This window comes from Dipodomys spectabilis, unplaced genomic scaffold, assembly GCF_019054845.1.
Source record: "Dipodomys spectabilis isolate Male_0828 unplaced genomic scaffold, ASM1905484v1 ptg000386l, whole genome shotgun sequence".
Lineage (NCBI taxonomy): Eukaryota > Metazoa > Chordata > Mammalia > Rodentia > Heteromyidae > Dipodomys > Dipodomys spectabilis.
In genome coordinates this window covers 249,263-274,956 of record NW_024871063.1, presented here as the reverse complement: position 1 = coordinate 274,956, position 25,694 = coordinate 249,263, and the positions used below count along the sequence as shown (strand labels likewise).

At 43.8% G+C, this 25,694-nt stretch overlaps 1 pseudogene; it reads left to right on the top strand.

Annotated features, from left to right (window-relative positions):
* Positions 1 to 25,694, top strand: part of LOC122096685 — a 219,660-nt pseudogene that overhangs the window by 166,015 nt on the left and 27,951 nt on the right.

Below are 25,694 nucleotides of genomic sequence, written 5' to 3'. Positions count from 1 at the left end.
GGAAAGTCTCCTCCAGCGGTGGGGCTGAGGAGAGATTCGATCCCTGGGCCAGGTACTGGGGTTGGGGGGGAAGTGCTAAGTTGAGGTAAGGCTGCAATTGCCATGGCCTGGAAGCCTTAGAGCCCAGTCAGGGCTGTGATTACAGCCAGGGGTAGGATGTGTGCCCTAGGGGGGAGGGAGGCCTAATGGAGGAGGAGTCGTGTCCCTGGGGTGCGCTGTGGTTGCAGCGATGGGGAGGAGCAGCTGCACCTGCATGGTGGCCCAGGAGTGGAGTGGGGGAGCAAAGAGAGAGAGAACAGAGAAAAGAGCAAGCACAAGCAGGAGGGGAAGCCTTTTCAGTGGCTGGTGGCCGCTGCAATCAAAGCACAATCCTGGACAGGAGCGTAGAGCACTCAGAGCCAGCAAGGCAGGCACATCACCTTGGGCAGCCCCACGGGGGCCCAGCGGCCATGGCTGCCCTGAATCTGGCATGGGGAGCATGGTGGCGGCTTCGGTTGTGGAGGCAGCGGAAGCAAGCAGCTGAGGAGGCGATGGAAGCGGTGATGGTAGGGGTGGCAGCTGGTGCAGCCTGCCTGCAGCTGCCTCTACCCCTCCCAGCAGCGCAGCATTTCAAACATGGCTCTGTGGGCTCAGATCAGTGCCCTCTCGCATTGTCCCAGCGGAGATGTCAGGTCCCTGGCTGACTTGCAACCCCGACCCGGTCCCGGCCCGTCCCTTGCACTCCGGGCCTGGGTGCACCCAGAGCCGTTGCCTACAGCTTCTCCCACCAGCAGGCTTGAGTGGCCTCTACATGGGCCCGCATTTGGGGACTCCCACACACTGCGAACCCTCTCCCTCCTCCCTTCCTCGCAGACCCAGAGCGCCTCCTGCCTCCTCTCTCCAATCCTGCCCAGGCCTCTCCTGTGCCCAACAGTCCACCCTGGCTTTGCCACAAATACGCCCCAGGAGTGGGGGATGGGTGTCGACCCGGGGATCCCACCCCCATCCCTAGTGGCCAGTATCCAGGAAAAGGGCAGATGCAGGGATGGGTGCGGAGGGGGCACCAGAGAACCCTTGGCCTAGAGCAGTGGAAGCACACAGCCACATCTGCACCCTTCCTCTCCATGGTGGAAACCTTGTGGCTTTAGTCAGAGGTGGGAAGCAGCACCTCCACACCTGCCTTCTCGGGTTTTTTCCTTTTTGCTGGAAGTGATGGGTGTTGGATGCAGAAGATAGGCCTCCCTTGCTGTGTGAACCCTTGTCTTCTGTGTTAGGTTACGCTTTTACCTGAGGATGGTCCCAGACAAGCCCACTAGGGAGGTGAGGGCACTGGGGGTCAGATAGAAGGTAACTATCTGGGAGGAACACACCCCCTCTGAAACACATACACCTGTCCTGTCCTTCCCCCACCCCAGCTGTGAACAGTACTCACAGGGTGATCAAATTTCCCAGCTCTGCCAGCCTCTGCTGGTGCTCCTGGTCCATCTGGTCTCCTAGTCCTCCCCAGTCACTCAGAAGCATCTAGGCTGGAAGTAGGTGCCGGAACCAGCCGGCAACGAAAGGAAGTCCTGATTTAGGGGGCGAGGATGGAAAAATAAAGACAGAAGACAAAGGATGGGGTCGGGAGGTCTGCAGCTCAAGACTGCAGCCCCGTTTATTTTTAACTCTCCTTATTTATACTATTAGAAGTCAAGAGGTAACCTAAGGTCACCATAGTGCAGAAAAGCAAGAAAAGTCTTTAAGAAAAACAAGGGTGCAGAAAGAAACAAGAGAAGGTCAACTGCTAGAAAGTAAAGCAAATTATACAGACATAGCAAGGCAAACCCGGACACCTGGTGTTTTTCTTGAAAGCCAATTCCTTGTACGTGCCTTCAAGTGAGCACAAGGGCCAAGATGACCTTGGAGCTTTACTGTCAGCTCCCAACAAGTAGGGAGTGCATCCATGTATGTAGCCTTTAGGATCCCATCAAATTCCCCAACAACGCTCCCACCCAAGGTCAGACAGCCCTCTGGATGCACCATGACCACCTGCTTTGTTTTCTGTCCCGGCTCTGAGGAGTCACCTGTCTCGGCATTCCTTCACACAGTGTCCTGGCGTAGGGTTTTGGTGAATGGGGAGTCAAGGGTGGTTGTTCCCAATGGGAAGGGTTTGGCCCTGGGGAAAGGGAGAGGCAGGGTGGTTCTGTGTTGTTAGAATGGTGTTCCCCTTGGGTGGGAGCCCCTGGTTCTTAAAAGGGAACCCCCATGCTTGAGCTTGTACATTGCCCAGATGAGGAACCAACAAACTCAGGAGAGGCACTGCTCTAAGTCTGTGTGCTTGTGTGTGTGTGTATGTGTGTGTGTGTGTGTGTGAGAGAGAGAGAGAGAGAGAGAGACAGACAGACAGACAGACAGACAGACAGACAGACAGACAGACAGACAGAGATCATCTTTCTCCTTGTACAGCCTGACTGTGCTTAGGTGAGTGATCAGTTGGCATATTGCAGGTGCTGCATGGTGAGTGTTCTGTGACCAGTTTGGATTTGTGTGTGTGTGTGTGTGTGTGTGTGTGTGTGTGTGTGTGTGTGTGTGTGTGTGTTGGGAGAGCAGGGAGATGATAGAAATGAAAATATATTTAAGTCACCATATTTAAAAAGAGCAAAAGCGTTTTATTTGTGTGTATGTGTGTATTTGTTGTTCTTTTTCATAATGCGCAGTATGAGCCCAGCCACAATTTTTGTTTTCTCCTTCACTGTTTCATGGCTCCTTTGGGGAAGGTTTCAGTATATATTCATTTCCACCTCTTTCCACCTCCCTCTTCCCCTTTCCTGTAGCCCACAGTAGCTGCTGGACCTGCGTGGGTCTCTCCTAGGAGGCCTGTGTGAACTGAGTGGACACCTATCATTCTGTCTTCAGCCAGAAGGCTTGTGAGGCTAGTGGGACCACAGCTCACTCATCCAGCCAGACATTCTGCTCTCATGTGTATAGTTGGAGCTAATTCAAGGGTTGAGAATGTGTCTGCCAAACATAATTAATGAACAAGATAGGTGGGAGTAGGGCAGGGGCTGTGTAGCTTGGGGAGTGGTGAACACCGTGACATGGCAAAAGGTTCACCACAACCGAGGATGAGAGGAGAACCTTACCCAGGGCATTGATGGTGTCTGTGGGCATCTGAGAAGGGGGATCTGGGCCCTCAATGGTGGCATGGATTCCCTCCTGGGCCAGTGCATCCATGTGCATTCCTCCCTGGAGTCCTGCAGTCTCCAATCTGTGTCCCACCTGGCCATTTCCAGCTAGGCAGTGGTAGGTAAGTGTGTTTCCCTTCCTGGAGCTTGCTCAATATCAGGCTGTGACAGTTAGCTAGGGCTCTCTGAATGCCAATTTCTGTAACCTGCTCCAGACTGCCTGGAAGGAAAAGGGGACCACTGACTTTGGAACCCTTTAAGATTGATTGGGACAAGTGAAATGCCACCTTTTCCAGTTTTTTTCTTGAAGCTGGCAATTTCCACTAATGCAACTAACAACCAAAAAGAAAATGCCAGAAATGGATGTGTACCTCAAGCCATAGACTGATGGCCTTGAGTAAAAAGGCTCAGGGACAACACTCAGGCTCTGAGTTCAAGGCCAGGAGTGAGACAAAGAAAGGAAACAGAGAGAGGAGGGAAGGATGAAGGGGAAAAAAGGAAAGGAAGGAAGAAGAGAGCATGCGAGCCTTGGTTTGGAGTCCCTGGATCAAAGGAGCCAACCATTCACAATCTCTGTGAGTAACATTTCAGAGCCTAAAGCCAGTATGTAGGACTAAGCCTTCAGCAACTTCATGACATCTAGGAGCTCTGTGGAAACCAACAGCAGGGGGAAGCAGCCTCGGGTAGACACTAGGGCTCAGGGTGGGTCACCAGGTTTCAGTCATCTGGGCCCCAGCAAGTTTGTTTTCTGGTCAGATAATAAGAAAGTGTCTAAGGGCTAGGGAGGTGTTGGGTGTTGGGGTGAGGGAGTGTCAAGGGCAGGGCAAAGGATAAGCAGGAAGATGAAAAGGGAGGACGATCCCAGGTCAGGTGTGTCAGGACATTGGGGCCATGACCTTGCAAGACAACATAGACCACCAGTTATACAGTCTTTGACCCAGCCACACTTCTATTAAGAGTCCTAGCACCTTGGATTCACCATTGACTGCCTGGCTGTCGTCCACTTCAGGGTGCCTGTGGAGTACATCCTTGGGGACTGGGACTTTCGATGGCTCAATCTGAAGATGACACCTCCGGTGTTCATTCCTACACCAGAGACAGAGGTAAGTGGACCACTGGCACAGGACAGCCAGGGAATGAGGACAGAAGTCGGGACCTGAGTTACTTCGAGGCTTCCTCTAGGGGGCGTAAGGACCACGTGTCTGCCACTCTCAGAGGCAGAGGTGGGTCTCTTTGCTGGATCAGACTTTAGTCTACATGGCAGATCTGGGATTCATAGAGGGCTGACTGAAGGTGCGGCAGGGTTGGGTAGAGGCTGGTGGGAAAACAAAAGGCAATGGGGTCTGAGCAGGGTTGTTTCTTTGAGGAAATTCACAACCAAAGAACATTGTTGCGATGGATCAGCCCTTTTCTCCTTCCTGAGAGAGAGGGACCTAGAGCCCTCCAGTCTGAGTCCCTTGGCTGAGAAATCCTTTCATATTCACATCCTGTGGTTGGATAACTAGAACTCATCTTGCTGCTCAGTGTCAAGGCAGGACAGTGAGAGATCCTGAGTCGTTGATAAGATCAGGGGATCCTCAGTGTGAGATTGTACTTGAACGTCCTAACTTGGTGCATGGTCAGTCCCATCTAAGACTGCCATGATGTAGGACATAGAATATAGAGAATCAGAGCAGGATGGGGTTTGTTCTGGGAGGCTTGAGTATTTTGTGTGAGCTTTGAGCTCCCATGTGCCCACCTGCTTTCCTTTCTTGGGTGGGTCTTTGCGAGAAAAAACTTGAAACCAAGGATTGGGTCTTGTCCTTTGTCTTTGATGCTCAAAGGTAGTACTCTACCATTTGAACAAAAGCTCCACTTCCAAATTTTTTGGGTGTTTAATTGGAGATAAAGAGTTCTCATGGACTTTGCTGCCAAGGGTGGTATCCAACTGCAGTCCTCAGATCTCAGTTTTCTAAGGGGATAGAATGAAAGGGATGGAAAAGTATCTTTGGCCGGGTGCCAGTATCTCATGGCTGTCATCCTAGGTACTCAGGAGCTGAGATCTGAGGATCACAGTTCAAAGCTGTCAAAAAAGACCTTGAGACTCTTATCTCCAACGAGCCACCAGAAAACTGGAAGTGGTGCTGTGGCTCAAGTAGTAGAGTGCTTGCCTTGAGCTGAAGAGCTCAGGGACAGCACCCAGGCCCAGAGTTCAAGCCCCACAATGGAAAAAAAGAAAAAAAAGCAAAAAATCTATGCCTGCAAAGGATGGTAGAGGTGTGTGGGGTGGGGGGTGTGGGGGTGCTGTGGTTGGGAGACCAGGCTTCACTGTACAGACATTTCCTCCCCAATTTTTCCCCAGTTTGAAGCCAAAGCTTCAAGAAGACATGGCCTGTGACAGGCAGGGAGTGGGCGAATGGGTGCAGTGGTGGGATTGTTGTGTCTGTATTCTCTCCATTGAAGGATGGATTTGGATGCTGGGTGACAAAGTCTGATATGAAGGGTTGCAAGAAGTTTGTAGCCTGATGAAGTTGGGTTTCCTCTGGGTATGTGAAGGTGGCTGAAGCCTAAAGCCGCTGGTGGCTCACAACTGTCATCCTAGCTACTCAGAAGGCTGAGATATGAAGACCATGGTTCCAAGCCAGCTTGTACAGAAAAGTCTGTGAGACTTGAAGGCCAATGGAACACCAGAGAACAGGAATTGATGCTGTGGCTCAAGTGGGAGAGTGAACACCTGAAGATCTAAGGGACAGTGCCCTGGCCCAGAGTTCAAACGCCATGACCAGCTACAAGAAAAGAAGGGGCTAAGTTTTCTGCACAGCGGTGTGTACAGTTGGAACTGCCATGCTGGACTATGAGACATTCCAGATATGTGAGAGGCTTACTGGTTTGTCTATAGTAGGTCTGATGAGGGTAGTGCCAACTTCTTGAGGGTGGGATGTGATCCTAATGGAGAGAGTTCATGGTTCTGTTCTCAGGAACTGCTGAAGCCTTGGGCTGGGCTGTCCATGTGTGTGTGTGTGTGTGTGTGTGTGTGTGTGTGTGTGTGTGTGTGTGTGGGTGGGTGTGTGGGTGTGTAGGTGTGTCTGTCTGTCTGTGTCTGTATCTGTGTTTGTGTGTGTTTGGAGGTAGAAGACCTGGAGCTTGAACTCATGGCCTAGGTGCTGTTCCTGAGCTTCTGTGCTCAAAGCTATTGCTCTGACACTTGACCCACAGCTCCACCTCTGGCTTTTTGGTGGTTCGCTGTAGATAAGAGCCTCACAGATTTTCTGGCATGGGCTGGCTTTCAACCGTGATCCTCAAACCTCAGCCTCCTGAGTAGCAAGGAAGACAAACATGAACCACCCCTATCGGGTGTGGTTGTGTGTGTGTGTGTGTGTGTGTGTGTTTGTATGTGTGTATGTGTGTGTAGAGTGGGCTGTAACAAGGACTGCTGGACCCTTTGGTAACTTCTGACTGCTTTTTTGGGGGAGGTACATGGGCTTTGTGGCTGAGGTCTGGGGACCTGGAAGGGTGAGATGCTTGATGGGGACTCAGTACCGTTAAATTATAAGACCAAGGTATCTGTGTGCCCTGGAGCTATCTACTCCCTTGGGCCTGGTTGGTGGCAGAGGGAGCTTGAAGGACGTGGGGGTTATGCCCACAGGGGGTGGCTCCCCAGTGAGACAGAGAGCATGGCCAGCACTTAGTAAGGATGAGAGCCCTGTTACTATGGAGCGCACTGTTATGGGTCAGTCTTTGGGTCTTCTCATCATGATATCTGATGGGCGAGGCCAACCCTATTTTTAATATTGACCCGTGATCTTCAGATGTCAGCCTCCTGAGTAGCTAGGATTATAGGCATGAGCCTCTGGCACCCAGCCTCTGATTCTTTTTGGTATATTAGAGTTTGAATTCAAGGCTTAAGGTCTTCTACCGTTTGAGCAAAGACTTTCTGTCTTGGGCATTTCCAAGATAGAGAATATATGCTCAGCCTGGTCTGGATCAGGATTCCCCACTGCTACCTTTCTGGCCAGACCCTGTTTATAAGAAAGTGAGTTCACTCCATGTCTATTTCGCTTTGCTGGGGTGTTTCATTTCAGCGAGTGGAGGTGGTGTGAAGAGGAAACACCCCAGAACTGACACCTCCTGGGGGACCTTTGTTCTTGTGACAGAGCCAAGTTATTACTGTGTATGACGAAGAAGCTGCCATCAGACTAACCTGGAACAATGCTCAAAGGTACGTAGGCTGTTGAAATATCAAACCCACCCATGTCTGCTTCCCACACACAACAAGGGGGGAGTGCAGCGCAGGTGGTCCAGCACTGACCCTAGGTGATTATAAATGGATGGTAGTGGTCAGGTGCTGGTGGTTCCCGCACATCCTCCTGGCTATTGGGGAAGCTGAGGTCTGATGGACATGACTCAAAGCCAGTCCAGGCAGGAGAGTCTGTGAAATTCTTCCATAAACGAACAACCCTCCCCCCCACAAAAAAAAGGCCAGATGTGGTGCTGTGGCTCAAGTGGATAGAGCCTCAGCCTTGAGTAAAAGAAGCTCAGAGATGACAACCAGGCCCTGAATCCAAGCGCTAGGACTCACAAAAAAAAAGTAATGAAATAAATGAATTGTGGCACCTGTTATCTTACTACCAAAAAGGATGTATTCAATCTTCTCTCTGGTTCTTATAGCCAAAGGTAATGGGCTTCTCTTGATGTTCCTCTAAACCTCTCCTTCTCTCCATTTTCTTTCCAGGCTTCAGTTGCAGGATAGAATTCAGATCATTCCACTCGATATGACCTTATGTACCCTCCCCTACCTGCCTTCCTTGGGGTGGGGATCCTGGATATACTCACCTTTGGGAGGATGAGGCACCGGAGAGATAGGGTAGGTATCCAGAAACTTACACATACACAAACACACACACACACACACACGCACACACACACAAACACACTCACACACATTCACCCAGGCAAACTCAGACTAGCCTTTTCCAAAGACATTTTATCCCTTTGGATTATTAACTGAACTAAGAGAGGAACTTGATTTCCTGTAACTGAGTATTTAAACTAGGGCTTGCTAGTTGACATGAAATAAACAGAAGCTCAAAAGAAAGGCTCTGGTGCCTATCACCTCTGGCTCAGGCTCACACCTGAAATCCTGGCTACTTGGGAGGCAGACATCTGAGGATCAAAGACTGAAGCCAGCCATAAGCTGGAAAGCTGGTGAGACTATCTCCATGGAGCCACCAAAAAGTCAGAAGTGGAGCTTTGGCTCAAGTGGTAGAGCACCAGCCTTGAGCACAAAAACTCAGAGAGACAGCTCCCAGATCCTCAGTTCAAGCCCACACAAAGAAATGGACCCATCTTGTTGCCCCAGACTGCCTCGGCCTCGAGTGGCCTCTCATGGAGTGTGATACAGCACAAGTCCCTGGGTAGTGTATCAGAGCCTTCAGAAATTGGGTGGTGGAAGCCAGGCCTTCCCCTTCGTGTGCTCTCAACCCACACCAGCAGGAAGGCAGAGCATGACAAGGCCAACAGCCTGCAGAGCAGAGAAGACCCCCACTCTGCCAGGGTGATTGGAGCAGGCTTCTTAGAAGCAGCACTTAAAAAGGGGTCTTGCTTAACAAGGAGGATCTGACAGGAAGCACAGAGAGTTAAGATGCTATACATAAAGGACAAGATAGAGGAGTATGTTCATTTCCAGCCAGGGCTGCTGCTGAGAAACTCGGTACAGATGTGCAAGACTGTCCTGAGACAGGCCCGAGGGGTTACAGAAGAACAGCTATCCAGGGTTGGAATTGTGTCTTAGCAGTGCTGGGCTTGCCTAGCACACAGGAAAACCTGGGTTCGATTCCTAGGTCCTGCATACACAGAAAAAGCTAGAAGTAGCACCGTGTCTCAGGTAGAAGAGCCCTCGCATTGAGCAAAAGAAGCCTGGGTACAGTGCTGGGCACCAAAGTAAAGCCCCAGGACTACCAACATAAAACAGCACTCTGAGGGACCTTGGTGACAGCTGGATGGCTATGCCCTGTAGCTCTTAGTAGATCCATCCATTTTTTTTGTGTCTCCTTCTTTGACAGAGGGGAGCTGGACACACCTTCTGCCCTGGTACCCCTTGGACCCAGTTATCAACAACCCTCTCATCATCTTCCACCAGGAAATTGAGCAGCTGGCCCCAGAAATCCTCAAATACCAGTTGGGTGGGGAGGGGGAGATAAAGGGCAGGCCCTAGAATTCCTAGTTGGTCTGATCTGCCCCAGATGACCAGGCCATCCAGAGGAGGCAGAGGGGAGCTTAGAGAGAGTTATTGATGTGGAAGGGACCCTTTAATGCCTATGGCCCTACCTAGATTCTGAGCCTCTCCTTTGCTGTCCCTGAAGGATCTAGAGGAGTGACCAGTTGGTAGTGTCTAGAGGGGGACTAGTTGGAAATTCTACAGAACGAAACACCATAAACCATGTGCCAATAGCTCATGCCTCTCATTCTGGCTAATAGGGAGGCTGAGATCCAGAGGATCTTGTTTCCCCAGCACAGGCAGGAAAGTCCCATGACCGTCTCATCTCCAATCTGCAACCAGGAGTGACACCATGGCTCAAATGGTAGAGCACTGGCCTTGAGCAAAATTCATCATCAGGGACAGTACCCAAGTCCTGAGTTCAAGCTCCTCAACCAAAAAAAAAAAATAACAAGAAAGAAAGACACCCCTTGCCTGCAAGAGATGGTGAAGGAGTGGGGTTGCTGTGATTGGGAGACCAGCTGCTGTACTTAGTGTACAGACATTTCTAAGAATTCCCCAGTTTTGCCCGTGTAAAGTTACACCATGGTGGGCGTTGCCTTACCAAGAACTCCAGAAGTCGTGGACTTTCTTAGGCAGGGAGTGGGTGAATGGGAACAGGAGGGGGAGGGTAGTGTCAATTATATTCTCTCCATCCATGGAAGAAAGTTTTTGCATGCTGGTGTCAAAGTTTGAAGTGAAGGGTTGCATGTGGTTTGTGGCCTGACAAGTTGGGTTTCCCCTGGGTGTAAGAAGTTCGCTGAAACCAGGTGCTGCCAGTGGCTCACAACTGTCATCCCAGGTACTCAGGAGACTGAGATCTGAGGATTGCGTTTCAAAGCCAGCTTGGGCAGGAAAATCTGTGAGACTTTTATCTCCAGTGAACCACCAGAAAACTGGAAGTGGCGCTGTGGCTTCAGTGGTAGAGCATGCACCTTCAACTGAAGAGCTGAAGAACTGTGCAAAAGTCCAAAGTTCAAACCCCATGACCAACAACCAAAAATAAGGTAGGTGCGTTTACTACATATTGGTGTGTAGAGCAGGAAATGGCATGCTGTGTCATGAGCCATTCCAGACATGTGAGAGGCTCTCAGTTTTGTCTACAGTTAGTCTGAGGATGGCAGTGCCATCTTCTCAAGGGTTGGGATGTTCAGGTGCTCAGGAACTGCTGAGGCCTTGGGCTACTCATGTGGTGTGTGTGTGTGTGTGTGTGTGTGTGTGTGTGTGTGTGTGTGTGTGTGTGTGTGCATTTTTCCTTCATCTTTCTCTGTCCCCTTCCTGGGTTCCTGTCTGCCTCTCTCTGACCTCAGATGGTGCCCCTACTCTGCAGCAACCTTGCCTTTAGCCCCCTATCAGGGTCTACAATATGTCGTAAATTGCCAGAGACTTGCATATTCCAGCTTTTCTTTGGGACCCAAGTCCAGTTGTCCATATCTTTGGCAACCTCCAGGGGATTCTGGGTTAGCAGGGCTGGCTGGCACAGGTTCTCCCCTGCCACAGGGTAGGGGGGGGCGGGGGCTCAGTCTTGCAATGTCCTGTCCTTTTCCTCTGCTGGGCCTCTGGCTTCATGTCCCTCCCTGGAGGCAAGCAGTGGTGTGGGGGAAAGGTGGTTGCCAGTGGCTCTGGCCAACTCGAACCTGATAGCTGACTGAAAGCTAGCCAAGCAAGGAGGATCCAGGGCTACATGTGAGGTGAGGCCAAGGTGGCTTGGAAGTATCCGTCTGTGTCTAGGAAATGTCAATGTACTTTACCACAGGAAAGTCTGTCTTTTGGCCCCAGCTGGGCCTCTGTAGGTCCTTTAGACAATTCCAGATGCCAGATGCCCAGAATACAGAGGCACAGACTTTAGATTCCTGGGCCAGGGAACTGGGGGATGAGAGACTGGTATGGCCAATACCTCAATGTTCTGGGGCATTGGCCTTGATGTTGAGATGCCCCTCTTGTGTATGTTCACTTCTTAATCCAGTGCTGGCCACACACTGGCCACTTGTGGAAGTGCTGTGGAAGTGGCAGGAGCGGAAGTGAGATATAGGATGACCCAAATCTGGATTTATGGTCTGTGGGAATGGGGATGGAAAGGGTGTCCATTAAGAAAAAACATCTCAGAGCTGGAACTCAGGGCCTAGCCACTGTCACTCAGCTAACACTCTACCACTTGAGCCACAGCTCACCTTTCATCTTTTTTAGTAGTTTAGTGGAGAGAAGAGTCTCATGGACTTTCCTGCCAGGGCTGGCTTCAAGCTGCCATCGTAAGAGCTCATTCTCTTGAGTAGCTGGGATTGATGGTATGAGCCATTGGCAACTGCTAAGGATGTTACTGTGTGTACGTGCATGTTTGTGCACGTGTGTGTGTGTGTGTGTGCTTACGAATCTTGAACTCAGAGCCTAGGTGGTATCCTTTAGCTTTTTCGCACAAGGTTGGTGCTGTACCACTTGAAATATGGTAACTCCGCTTCCCAGCTTTTTGGTGATTCATTGGAGAGGAGTGCCCAGGCTAGCTTTGAATCTTGATTGATCCTCAGGTGTCACTCTTGAGTAGCTAGGATTAAAGGCATAAGCCACTGGCATCCAGGTACAAGGATGTCTTCTCATACTCTCTTCTGTTCTAACACATTGTCTACTTGCCCTGGCTTAGATCCTCTGACCTTCACATCAGCTCCCAGAAGCCGCTGACTGTGTGGAGAACATAAAGCTCAAACTTGATCCTATTTCTTTGTCCTCAGGGGAGGGAATGTTTCCTCTGAAGCCTGGGGTAGAAGGGGTAGCTGCAGATGGGTTCTGGGCTGGGAGAGAGGTACTCTGTTTTAGCCAAGAAGGGAGGTGTGGCCAGATGCCAATAGCTGAAGCTGTCCTATTCCTAGCTCCTGGGGAGGCTGAGATGTGAGGATTACCATGCAGAGCCAGTCTAGCTAAAAGAGTCTGTGAGACTCTCTTCTGCAAATAACCAACCAAAAGCTGTAAGAAAAGCTCTGGCTCAAGTGGTAGAGTGGTAGCCTTGAATGAAAAAACTGAGGGACAGAGCCCAGGCCCTGAGTTTAAGCCCTAGCAAGAAGATGCATGGGTGCCCGTGCATGCACACACATGCTCACACACAAACACACACACACACACACACATCCCCCCCCCCACACACACAAAGAGGAAGGTGGTAATGATGAGCTGAGCTAGAACTGGGGGCAGTCCTGAGGCATAGTCACAGTAAACTCTCAAGGCAGATCAAGTGGTTTCTCCCTAAGTCCTTCTTGGGCTGAGTGGGTCTGGGCCATGGCAGTAAGTTCCATGGAATCTGCCCCTCCATCCGTGCATGGTGCCATAGGACCGAGGAAAGGACACTATGGGTGCTCCTTTGTAGTCAGTCCACAATTGCAAACTTTTATCTATCCCCAAGCACTGGAGAGGAAAGCAGGACTCCAAGCCCTGGGACTCCTGGCATAGCGACTGCTACAAGCATCAGCCAGCCGGCTGTGGATTCCTGAGCCTACAAGTCTGTCACAAGCCCAACTAAACACCTGCCCAAAGTGTGCCTATAGATTCACACTCTTGTGATACCCACGTGAGTGGGCATTACCTGCTATGCCATCTTGTAGCTCCTGCCCCTCCTGGCCCAGAACTATGATCTGAGATGTCAGTTTACTGCTCAGATGCACACTGCACCCATGACTGATGCCATTCTGATGACCCGGTTGATGACCTCCATGCCCCAAGGCTGGACCCTTCTCTAATACTCTGGCCTATTCCATACACAAAGGCCGCCAAAGAGGCTGCTCTGAAGACACCTAGACATTGGGTGACCCAACCCTCAGGGGCCCATTGGAAAGTAGTCTGCCTAGAACCACAGAGTGAGGTCCAAGCAGGTGTTGGTCACGGGGCTCAAACTCTGGGCCTGGAGACTGTCCCTCAGCTCTTCAGCTTACCACTTGAGCCACAGAGCTTCTTCTAGTTTTCTGGTGGTACCTTGGAGATCAGAGTCTCCTGGATTTACTTGCCTGGGCTGGCTTTGAACCACGATCCTCAGATCTCAGCCTCCTGAGGACCTAGGAGGACATGTGTGAGCCACATGCGCTTAGCTGATCTGGCCTTTTACCACAGTGGGCTAGGAGCTTCTGAAAGCTTTTCTTTATTTTTTTCTCTGCCAGTACTGGGGCTTGAACTCAGAGTCTGGGCCCTGGTCTCTTAATTTTTTCTCAAGTCTGGCACTTTACCACTTGAGCCACATTTCCATTTCTGGCTTTTGGTAGTTCATTGGCAAGAAAAGAGTCCCACTACCTTTCTTCCCCTGAGCTGGCTTTGACCCACGATATCTGATCTCAGTCTCCTGAGTAGCTAGGATTTACAGGGGTTAAGCCACTGGTGACATCTTTTGTTAAAGAAGAGTTCTTCCCTGCATTTGCCCTGAATCCTCCATGCAAAGGAGGCCTCTAAGGGTCAGTAGCTGTTAAAAATAAGCTTCCAGCCACTGGAAATGGCTGGGGTCCGTGGTGAAAAGCCAGGCTAATATTTCCCCTGGGCCCCATTCTGGGACGCCACCCTCTGCCCTACCTGTGACTCAAGTACAAACTTGACCCAGTCTTGAATGTCCTGCCAGACTTGTCTGAAGCCACAGAACCTTCATTCCACCCACACCACCTGCTCTAAACCACACCTCAGGAACTTTACCCATGCTGTACCTTCTGTCTGAGGATCTCTGTCCTGTTCCACATCTTAGAACTCCTGTGGAATTTTGGCACTGGTTATATCACCTCCTGGAGCAAGTCTTTCCTTCCCTTTTCCCTCTTTTTTTTAATATTGAATTGCTACTGATGGAACTTGTGAAGACTGACTGGCAAATGGTCTATCTTGGTGTGTGTTTGTGTCAGTCTGGGGGTTTGAATTCATGGCCTTGACAGTATCCCTGAGATTTGTGCTCAAGGATAGCACTCTTGTACTTGAACCACAGTTATACTTCTGCCTTTTTGGGTGTTTAATTGGAGAAAAGTGTCTCATATAGTCTTTCCTACTTGTAATTTTGACCCTCAGATCTCAGCCTCCTGAGTAGCTAAGATTACAGGACACCTGACCTCTACCTCTTACTTCTAACATCGGCCCTCCTCTGAGTCCTAGAAGAATATGTCTCACCAGGGTCCGGTTTTTGCCAGTCTTGGGGCTTAAACTCAAGGTCTGGGCATGTTCTTGAGCTTCTTTTGCTCAAGGCTAGTACTCTATCACTTAAGTCACAGTGCCAATTTTGGCTTTTTCTTTTTCTGTGGCACTGAGGAATTGAACCTAATCATGGAAGGGTGCTAGTTAAAGTTACATAAAACATGAATTATAATGTGAATGAAATTCATGGTTCCATTACTTGCTCTAAGAAAACAATTATGCCTTTTGTTTTCAATTATATTTCTTTGAGAATGTGTAACATTCATAGATTTCACTCTTAAAATTGATAACAATTATATTATATCAAGTTGATTCAAACTTGTATTTGAAAATTGCACACTTAACACAAATATACTTCCACTTTCTTTAACACATAATAAAAATAACAGTATAGCAAAACTTGGTGTTAGCCGTTCATTTGTAGAATCCTAGAAACTCAGGAGGCTAAGACCTGAATATTTTAGTTAAATGTCAGTGCAAACAGACAAAAATGTGAAAAATTATCTCCAATTATCCAGCAAGGTGAGGATGTGGCTCAAGGAATAGAGTGTCATCAGCCATCAGCAAAAAATGTAAGGGAGACCATTAAACATTGAGTTCAAGCCCTAAATATGGCACATATACATAAGACAACAACAAAAAAGTAGGATGAGCATCAATAATGAAGACAAAATAGGAAAGATCATGAGAAATGTGTAAACATCTTGCAGACAGAAATCATTTGACAGAATTTTGATTCATGAGAGGGAAAAGTCACAGACTCATTTGTACAATCTTATTGTAGTCATTTGTGTTGAAACTTGGCTATGGGTAACTTGTGAAAGAACAGACTAGACTACCTGACAGTGCAGACATTGCCTGTGACTATGCACCATCCCACTCTGCAAAAATCTAAAATAGTGCTTGTAAATTTTTTGTAAAAAAAAAAAAACCGCGTTAGAGACTGGTCCACACAGACTAGGGTCCTTATTTTGAGGCTTCAGACCAGTGCTTTTGTTGATAAACAGTCATATTTTATGTCTCTTCCTTTGTGCAGCTATACCTTACTTAGCTGGCACCAACCCAAGGCTTTGAACTAGACCCCTGCCTAAATCCCTCCCTTTTTTCAGCTACAACTCATTTCACATGCTATCTATGTTTTAACATTGTCTTCCTATTCTCCACAAGAAAACTCTTATACTCATGTAAACCCACTACACATAATCTAGGTAGATAAGGGAGTAAGGGTTTAGCATTGGCTGAGGCTCTCATCTGTTGGTTTGCTCCCTAATAAATCTGTGCTACACTATCTCTTTTTTCTTCATGGCTTTTGAGTCTGACAAATGATTGATTTGGTTTCATGTAATCCCATTTATCCAAATTTACTTTGGAAGTTTTGACCTGTGCCAAGGAGACCTTGTGTTTCCCCTAACTCTTCCTGTAACATTCTCAACTTATCCCGACTTACATTGAGGTCTTCGATCCACTTGGGATCAATTCTGGTGCAGGGGTATATATAAGGATATAACTAAAGTTTTCTGTGTACAGACAATTCTTTCAGCACAATTTTTGGAAGAGGCTGTCTTTCTTCCATCCTGGGTTTCTGACTTACTTATCAAAAATTATGTGCCTATAGGAGTAGCTTTATTTATGGGCCTTCAATTCTGTTGTATTGATGAAATTCTGGGCTTCCTTTGGAAAGAATGGCATTACCCATTCCTGAGGAAATGGAAAGAATGGAAAAAAATGATATTAAGTGAAATAAGCCAGATCCAATTAAATATATGCTGCAAGGTTTTCCTCATTTGAAATAGCTGCACTATGTCCATAAATCTACAAGTTAATCCAATAGATAGTAAAAGACAAATAATTCCTCTTGGACATGATTAACTAACAGCACTCTAAACATTCACATGGCAAGAAGAAGGGAAGCTATTCTTAGGAGAGGATAACAATGGCTCAAAATGTATGTGCATATGACCAGATAAATGTTGCTGTTGCCATGAACTCTAAGAATCAATCATACATGTGAAGTGCATATATCTGTATATAATTTTAAAAGATGTCATAGAAACAACCTACTTCTCTGTAAACTCAACAGCAAGATTCTAAGTTTAGAAGATAAAATTGAGGAAAGTTTTCAACACAAACTAAAATGCACAGTGGAAAAGGTGGGAGAGAAAAGAGAAGATGAAAAGTAGAATAGCTAACTATTGAAGAATTCATAAAAAATTTCCAAACTATACAAGAGAGCTGGGGTACAGTTCAGTTGTAGAAACAGACTAATATATACAAAGCCATGGGTTCAATCTCCAAGAAGGCCTAATAATAAGTTAATAAATAGTAGTAATACAATAGTTACTTGAAATATATACTTTCATATTAGAGAGGCCTGAGTCCTCAAAAAGTAAACAAAATATTTTCAATTCTTGTACCCATTGACATAAAACTACAAGAATGAAAAGGAAATAGTTTCCTTTTCTATACTTTCTTTTCCTCTTCTGTTTTCTTCTTTTCTTTTTTCCTTTGGCACTACTGGTGCTTGAATTTGCTCAGCCTCTAACCACTTTAGATTATTTTTCTGGCCAAGCCTTTCTTGAGCAATGATCTTTTACCTATGATTTCCACAAACATGAGATAACAGGGAAATTACACTATATCTAGCTTACTTTGGTTTTGTAATTTCTCACTATATTTTTGTCAAAACTGGCCCTGATATCAGTCTTCTAAATCTCTGCCTTCTAATTAGCAGGGTATATTTCATCTGAAGCTTGGACCCAGACTATTTTTCAATGTAAACATTCAATATTGACTTCTGTTTTCTAGATATCAATAAATTCTATTGAGGTTAGTATGGATCTTTATGAAGTTATAAGAAGAACACAGAGATATCCTTGGAAAAATTTTCCCGATTTCTTTAAATATTTATAGTATGACATCACAAGTAGGACATTAATATTTCACAAGTACTTTATGCAGATTTCAGTAGTTTTATTTTGCACACATATTAAGCCCAATATAATTTTATCAATTCTATATGAATATACCATATTTACAGATACGTTTCTTTACCACAAATGAGTCTGTCTCATGCTTCCCTTTTATAATTAAACCCACTACTTCTCTTTGTCCCATCCCAAACCTATTTCATCCTGGCAAACACGGCAATTTTTTTCTCTGAATTATAGATCATGCAATAAATAAGCTTTTAAGATTGCCTTCAAATATATGATAGATTATTCCCAGTTATTGTATGCTTTAATATTGTATTGTATTCACTCGAGTTGCTTTTGGTTCTGTCAATAGAGAATGTAGTACAATTTGTTTCCCATTCACCTGAAGAAAGACTGAATTGATTTCCATTTCTTTGACTAGAGGAAGTAATGCTGCTATAAACCTCTGTGTTTTGGCCTTTGGGTAAATGTTACATTTTATTTCTATGAGACAAATCCTAAAGAGCTCAATTCCTGTGCTATACTGTGCGTGCTTGCATATTTCATATTCTAGGAACCTGTCACAATGTTTTTAGAAGTGGCTTTCCCATTTGACATCCTTCCTGCATCCAGTTTCTCTGTTTCCTGATAGCATTTAGTATGGTCATTATTGTATTATGAGGAGTAATTCTCATACATGTTTTATGATGTCATTTTAATTTTAATCTGAGGATGTGCAGAACAACAATTAAGTCACATAAAGAAGAACGAAAGAGAAGAAAAGGTGAAAAGGATAAGAAAGAAAGAAAGAAAAAAAGATCAGATACACTTTAAATCACATCAAGGTTATATCTATTACCATCATACATGTAACAGTATGTAAATAGTAGTTTTATTGAATATTGGGGAAACAAATTTTTTCCTGAATATTTTAAATTTCTGGTTGGTTAAACACCTAGATGTGGGAATTCTGGCTACTGAAGGTTAACTCTATAAAGTACTTCATTGGTTTCAGGTATCCACTTGGAATGTATATCCAGAGGCTAAGCAGGAATTACTGTAAAGATCAACAAGAAACTTGAACCTCTTGTTTTGCCATAATTATTCACTAAATACAACATAGATAAATTGGATTCTGTACCTCCTCCTCTTCCTCCTCCTCCTCCTTGCTCTTTTACTTCTTCTTCTTCTTCTCTACTTCTTCTTGCTCTTTTTCTTCTTGCTCTTTTACTTCTTGCTCTTCTTCTTCTTGGTCTTCTTCTTCTTGCTCTTCTTCTTGCTCTTCTTCTTCTTCTTCTTCTTCTTCTTCTTCTTCTTCTTCTTCTTCTTCTTCTTCTTCTTCTTCTTCTTCTTCTTCTTCTTCTTCTTCTTCTTCTTCTTCTTCTTCTTCTTCTTCCTCTTCTTCTTCCTCTTCTTCTTCCTCTTCTTCTTCTGTTTCTTCTTTTTCCTCTTCTACTTTTCTCAGTGCTGAAGATCCAATCCAGGTCCTCTCAGATGCTAGGCTTGGTCTTTACCAGAGTTCTATATCCCAACCCTCTAGAGCTTCTAAAAAGCTAGTTTGATAGTTTCTCAGTGTTTAATAATCAACATAAATTTTTCTTTTCCTTTCCAGTCTCCAACACAGGGAAAAGTGGCGGAGGAAAAATGGGACAGTCATCTAGGGAAAACTTTTCTGATTATCATATTTTAGTATTTTTGTTCAGTTTACAATTAAAAATATGTTAACATATAATTTAAATCCTATTTTTAAAATTTCTTCATAGGAGCAAAGACCAACTAAAAATTTTGGTCAATTTTATGTATAAAGTTCACAATGCTGTGAAAGATTCTATAAGAATCTTTTAAAACATTCTTCTGATATGACTTTTACCATCTCCTTCGAGGCAAAGCTGAAGTCTATAGATTAAATATTCGAATCATTGTATGCATTAGAAACAATGAAAAATATGTCAAACAATAAAAAGGACAATTATCAATCAAACAGATGCTTATCATCTTGACAGGTGGAAAACAACTGTCTGAGAATGTGCAGAATTACTGAAAGGACAATACTTGAATTCAAAACAAAAAGAAATCATTTAAAATATTGAAAGACAAACATGCACCAATAGGTCATACCTGTAATCCTAGATGGTCAGGAGGCTCATTAATGGCTAAAGAAAAGCAAGAATAAACTGGAAAACATCAAGTGATAACCTTTCATAATTCAAAGGACACTATCACAGAAGCGAAAACATATCTAACAGATAGAGGACACATATTTGTTAATACTACAATGTTAATACTACAATTATCCTGAATCTTAAGTATTTATATATCTTCTAATTCTATATACATTTTTTGTGAATAGGATATTTCTTTAAAGAACATATGTAAATTAATAGTCAAAAGGAGGAGCATATGAAATAAGCTCCTCTTTAGTATATAACAAAAATTAAAAGAAAATTCACTAATGTGACCATTATATAAAAAGACGACACAAAATATAGTAATGCATTTGTGGAGAAATTGATATACTCCACATAGCGTATCAAGTTGTATAATACTGCAATCATTTTAGCAAGCAAGTTTTCAAGTCTTCGAAAGGTCAAAGAGAATTGTATACGATCCAGCCATTACATTTCTATGTATGTATTAAAGAGAAGCAAAAAACTTTTTTGGACAGGTAATGTACTTCATTGACAGTGCACTGGAACAGTACATGTGCGACCCTGGAAATAATCCCCAAAAACAAATTTTGAAAAGACACACTATAGACGATATATGCTGGACAATTTCATGTAAAAGATAATGATTACATTTCTGGTGAAGTGTTGTAGTTTCCTCTTTTGTTTCCCTTTCCAATCCCTTCCCTTCTCCCCATCTCTACCCCCTACCCTCCCACCCCACCACCACCAGCAAAACCACCACCACCACCACCCTGCCAAAGTAGTAAAGTTTGTTTTTTGACATAACGACTTGTAGGTCTCATTGTTGTAATGGGTCCACATGTATCCCTATTTAAACAATTAGTTTTTCCCTTCCTCTGCACAAATTATACCAACATCAAATACAGTGAAAGCAGGGGTTATACCGTGGGGGAGGGACATACAAAGCAACAAAGAAATCATGCTATAAATATAAAAGAAACAATCGAAATAAAGAAAAAAAAACATTTGAATCCTTATCTTGGGGTTCATGTCACCTAACATCAACTTGTCTGACAGTTACTGTGTGTCTCAGACATATAATAGTTATTGCAAATAAGGGAAACCTTGAGACCTATGTTTCTTTGGGCCTGGCTTACTTGACTTAATATACTTTTTTCTAAGTCTTTCCATTTCCTAACAAATGGGGCAATGTCATCCGTTCTGATGGAGGCACAAAATTCCATTGTGTGTGTGTGTGTGTGTATATATATATATACCACATTTTCTTGATCCATTCATCAACTGAGGGGTATCTGGTCTGGGTCCATATCTTAGGATGGTAAATAATGCAGCAATAAACATAGATGTGCTGGTAGCTTTAGTATGGTCTTGATTGGGATCATGTGGATAAATGCTAAAAAGAGGGATTGCTGCATCACAGGGGAGCTCTATGTGGAGTCTTTTGAGGAACCTCCATACTGCTTTCCAAAGTGGTTGAACAAGTTTACCCTCACACCAACAATGTAGAAAGGTTCCCTTCTGTCCACGTCCCCTTCAGCATCTGTTGTTATTAGATTTTTTGATTATAGCCACTTATTTGTTTATAGCCCACTTATTTATTGGGCACAAAGTGGCAAATCCTTCCATGCTCCTGGAATGGAAGAATCAGCATCATGAAAATGGCAATACTTCCAAAGGCTATCTACATGTTCAATGCGATACCTATCAATATTCCTACCTCATTCTTCATGGAAATAGAAGAGGCAAACCAAAAAGTCATATGGAACAATAAAAGACCCCAAATATCAAAGAACTATCCTTCCCAGAAAGAAAAGCGCTGGAAGAATATCAATACCAAATTTCAAACTCTACTACAAAGCCATAGTAATTAAAACAGCTTGGTACTTGCACAAGAACAGACCTCAGGACAAAAGGAATAGAATTGAAAACCCAGAAATGAACCTACAGACATATAGCAATATAATATTTTTTTCAGGAAATGGAAACAAGAAGTTTTTTATTACACTGTTTGTGTTTTTTTTATTTTTATTTTTTATTGTGAACATACTGTACAGAGGGGTTACAATTACATGGGCAAGATAACGAGTACATTTCTTATCAAGCATTGCAGCCTCCTCCTTTGTTTACCCTTCACGTCCCTTCCCAGCCTCCCCCCCGCCCCCCTTTCAATCTCTCCCCCCACCAAAGTTGTAAAGTTCGTTTTCAACATGACAACTTGTACTTCTCATTGTTGTAACGGGTCCACAGTTATCCTTAAACGACTTGTTTTTTCTCTTCTCCTCCACAAATTGTACCGACATCAAATATAGTGAAAGCAGGGGTTATACTGTGGGGAAAGGACATACAAAGCAACAAAAATAATCTTATAAATGCGTTAGAAGCAAATAGATGTAAGAAAAAACATTTAAATACATATCTAAGGGTTCATTTTCCTAACATCACATTATCTGACCTTAACTGCTTGACTCATACATATACTAGATATTGCAAATAAGGGAAACCATGGGACCTATGTTTCTTTGGGCTTGGCTTACTTCACTTAATATAATTTTTCCAAGTCTTTCCATTTCCTAACAAATGGGGCAATGTCATTCTTTCTGATGGAGGCATAGAATTCCAATGTGTACATATACCACATTTTGTTGATCCATTCATCTACTGAGGGGAATCTGGGTTGGCTCCATATCTTAGCTATGGTAAATAATGCTGCAGTAAACATAGTTGAGCTGGTAGTTTTAGTGTGGTCTTGTTGGTAAACATTTGGGTAAATGCCCAAAAGTGGGATTGCTGGGTCATAGGGGAGCTCTATGTAAAGTCATTTGAGAAACTTCCGTACTGCTTTCCAAAATGGTTGAACAAGTTTACACTCACACCAACAATGAAGTAAGGTTCCCTTCTGTCCACATCCCCTCCAGCATCTGTTGTTATTAGAGTTCTTGATTTTTGCCATTCTAACTGGGGTGAGATGGTATCACAATGTTGTTTTGATTTGCATTTCCTTTATGGCTGGGGAGGTTGAGCATTGCTTCATGTGTCTCTAGGCTATCCTTTCTTCTTCAAAGAAGTTTCTCTTTAAGTCTTTAGCCCACTTATTTATTGGGCAGTTGTTTCTTTGAGGATTTGTTGTTGGGGGATTTAATTTTGTGAGTTCCACATATATTTTAGATATGAGACCCTTGTCCGTTGTATGGCTAGTGAAGAAATTCTCCCAATCCGTGGGCTTTCTATTGATCTTGCTAGCTATGTCCTTTGCCATGCAGAAGCTCTGCAACTTCATGCGATCCCATTTGTCAAACTTTTCTTTGATTTGTTGTGTTTCCGGGTCTCTATTAAGAAAATTTCCTCCTGAGCAAAGGAGACCTAGGGTTTCTCCTATTCCATCTGAAATGTTTTCAGAGTGTCTGCTTTGACTCCGAGGTCTTTGATTCAATCGGAGTTGATTCTGGTGCAGGGTGATATATAAAGTTCTAGTTTTAATTTTCTACAAGTAGTTAACCAATTTTGCCAGCACTATTTACTGAAGAGGCTGTCTTTCTTCCATTCTATTTTTTTAGCTCCCTTATCGAAGATTAGATGGCTATAGGTCTGTATGTTCATTTCTGGGTTTTCAATTCTATTCCATTGGTCCTAAGGTCTGTTCTTGTGCCAGTACCAAGCTGTTTTGATTACTATGGCTTTATACTAGAGTTTGAAATTTGATATTGATGTTCCTCCAGCAGTGTTCTTTCCGTTGAGGAGCATTTTTGCTATTCGGTGTCTTTTATTGTTCCATATGAATTTTTGGATTGCCTCTTCTATTTCCTTGAAGAATGAAGTTGGAATTTTGATAGGTATCGCATTGAATTTGTAGATAGCCTTGGGAAGTATTGCCATTTTCACGATGTTAGTCTTTCCAATCCAGGAGCATGGGAGGTTTTGCATTTTCTAAGTTCTGTTTTGATTTCCTTTTTCAATTTTTAAAATTTTTCATCTTAGAGGTCCTTCACTTCTTTGGTTAAGTTAATTCCGAGGTATTTTATTTTTTGTGGAGCTATTACAAATGGAGTTGCTTTCCTAATTTTAGCCACACTTTTCTCATTGTTGGCATACAGCAAAACCATTGATTTTGTGGGGTTAATTTTATACCTGCTACTTTGCCAAAGTTTTGAATCAGCTTGAGGAATTTGGGAGTGGAATTTATGGGATTCTTTAAATACAAGATCATGTCATCTGCAAAAAGGGAGAGTTTTATTTCTTCTTTTCCAACTTGTATACTCTTTATGTTTGCATCTTGTCTTATTGCTGTAGCTAGGCATTCTAATACTACATTGAAGAGAAGTGGAAAGAGTGGACATCCTTGTCTTGTTCCTGAGTTAAGAGGAAATGGCTTTAGTTTTTCACCATTAAGTATAATGCTGGCTGTAGGTTTGCCATATAGAGCCTTTATTGTATTGAGGAATGTTTCATGGATTCCTAATTTTTCCAAAACCTTCATCATAAACGGGTGTTGGATCTTGTCGAATGCTTTTTCTGCATCTATTGAGTTAACCATGTGGTTCTTATCCTTGCTACTGTTGATGTGATGAATAATATTAATTGATTTGCATATATTGAACCAGCTTTGAATCCCTGTTTGATTGTGTTTTATGATTTTTTGGATGAATTGTTGAAGTTGATTGGCCAAAATTTTGTTGAGAAGTTTTGCATCAATGTTCATCAAAGAAATTGGTCTATAATTCTCTTTCTTTGATGAGTCCTTGCCTGGTTTTGGGATGAGTGTTATGATTGCTTCATAGAATGTGTTCGGTAATGAACTTTCTCTTTCAATTTCATTGAATAGTTGGAGGAGTATTGGTGTGAGCTCTGCTTTGAAAGCCTTGTAAAATTCTGCTGTAAAACCATATGGTCCTGGACTTATCTTAGCTGGGAGGTCTCTTATTGCAGTTTCTATTTCAATGCTTGTTATGAGCCTGTTAAGATGGTTTAACTAATCTTGGTTTAGTTTTGGCATGTCAACATTTGCTAGGAAAAGGTCCATTTCTGCCAAGTTCTCAAACTTATTAACATAAAGTTTTGAGAAGTATTCCCTTATAATGTTCTGAATCTTGGTTGTTTCCGTGGTGATGTTTCCATTCTCATCTCTGAGTTTACTTATTTAGGAGTGTTCTCTTCTTTTTCTGATAAGATTTGCTCAGGGTCTGTCAATTTTGTTAATTTTTTCGAAGAACCAACTTTTTGTTTTGTTGATTCTTTCTATAGTTTTTTTGGTTTCTAATTCTTTTAATTGATTTAATTTTAATTATTTTTTTCCGTCTACTGGATTGGGTTTTATCTTACTGCTCTTTTTCAAGGAGGTTTAGATGTCTCATTAAATTGTTGGTTTCAGATCTCTCCAATTTGTTGATGTAGGAGTTCAGAGCTATAAACTTGCCTCTGAGTACTGCCTTTGCTGTGTCCTAGAGGAGCTGGTAATTTGTGTGCTCAATTTTGTTGAATAGCATTAACATTTGAATTTCCTTTCTAATTTCTTCCATAACCCACTCGTTATTCTGCAGTGTGTTGTTCAGCTTCCATTATTACCGGACTTTCTTTGGTGGCTTTGGTTGTTGAGTTCTAATTTTATTCCCTTGTGGTCAGAGAGAATGCAAGGTATAACTTTAAAGTTTCTTAATTTGGACAAGTTTGCTTTGTGGCCTAAAATGTGGTCTATTTTAGAAAATGTTCCATGTGCTTCTGAGAAAAACATGTGTTCTGTTGCTCCTGGGTGAAATATTCGGTAGATGTATGTTAAAACTAGTTGATCTATGCAGCTGTTTATATCTGTGGTTTCTCTGTTGAGTTTTTTCCGAGTTGATCTATCTATTGGGGAGAGTGGTGTGTTAAAACACCCAACAATTAATGTCTTTGGATCTATGTGGGATTTGAGGGAAAGTAATGTTTCTTGGATAAATTTGGGTGCTCCATTGTTTAGCGAATAGATATTTAGAATTGTAATATCCTCCTGAAGTAGAGATCCCTTAATTAGTATTTAGGGACCTTCTTTATCTCTTCTCAAGAATTGTAATTTGAAGTCTATTTTATCTGATATTACGATTGCAACTCCTGACTGTTTATGGGGCTGTTTGCTTGGTAGATT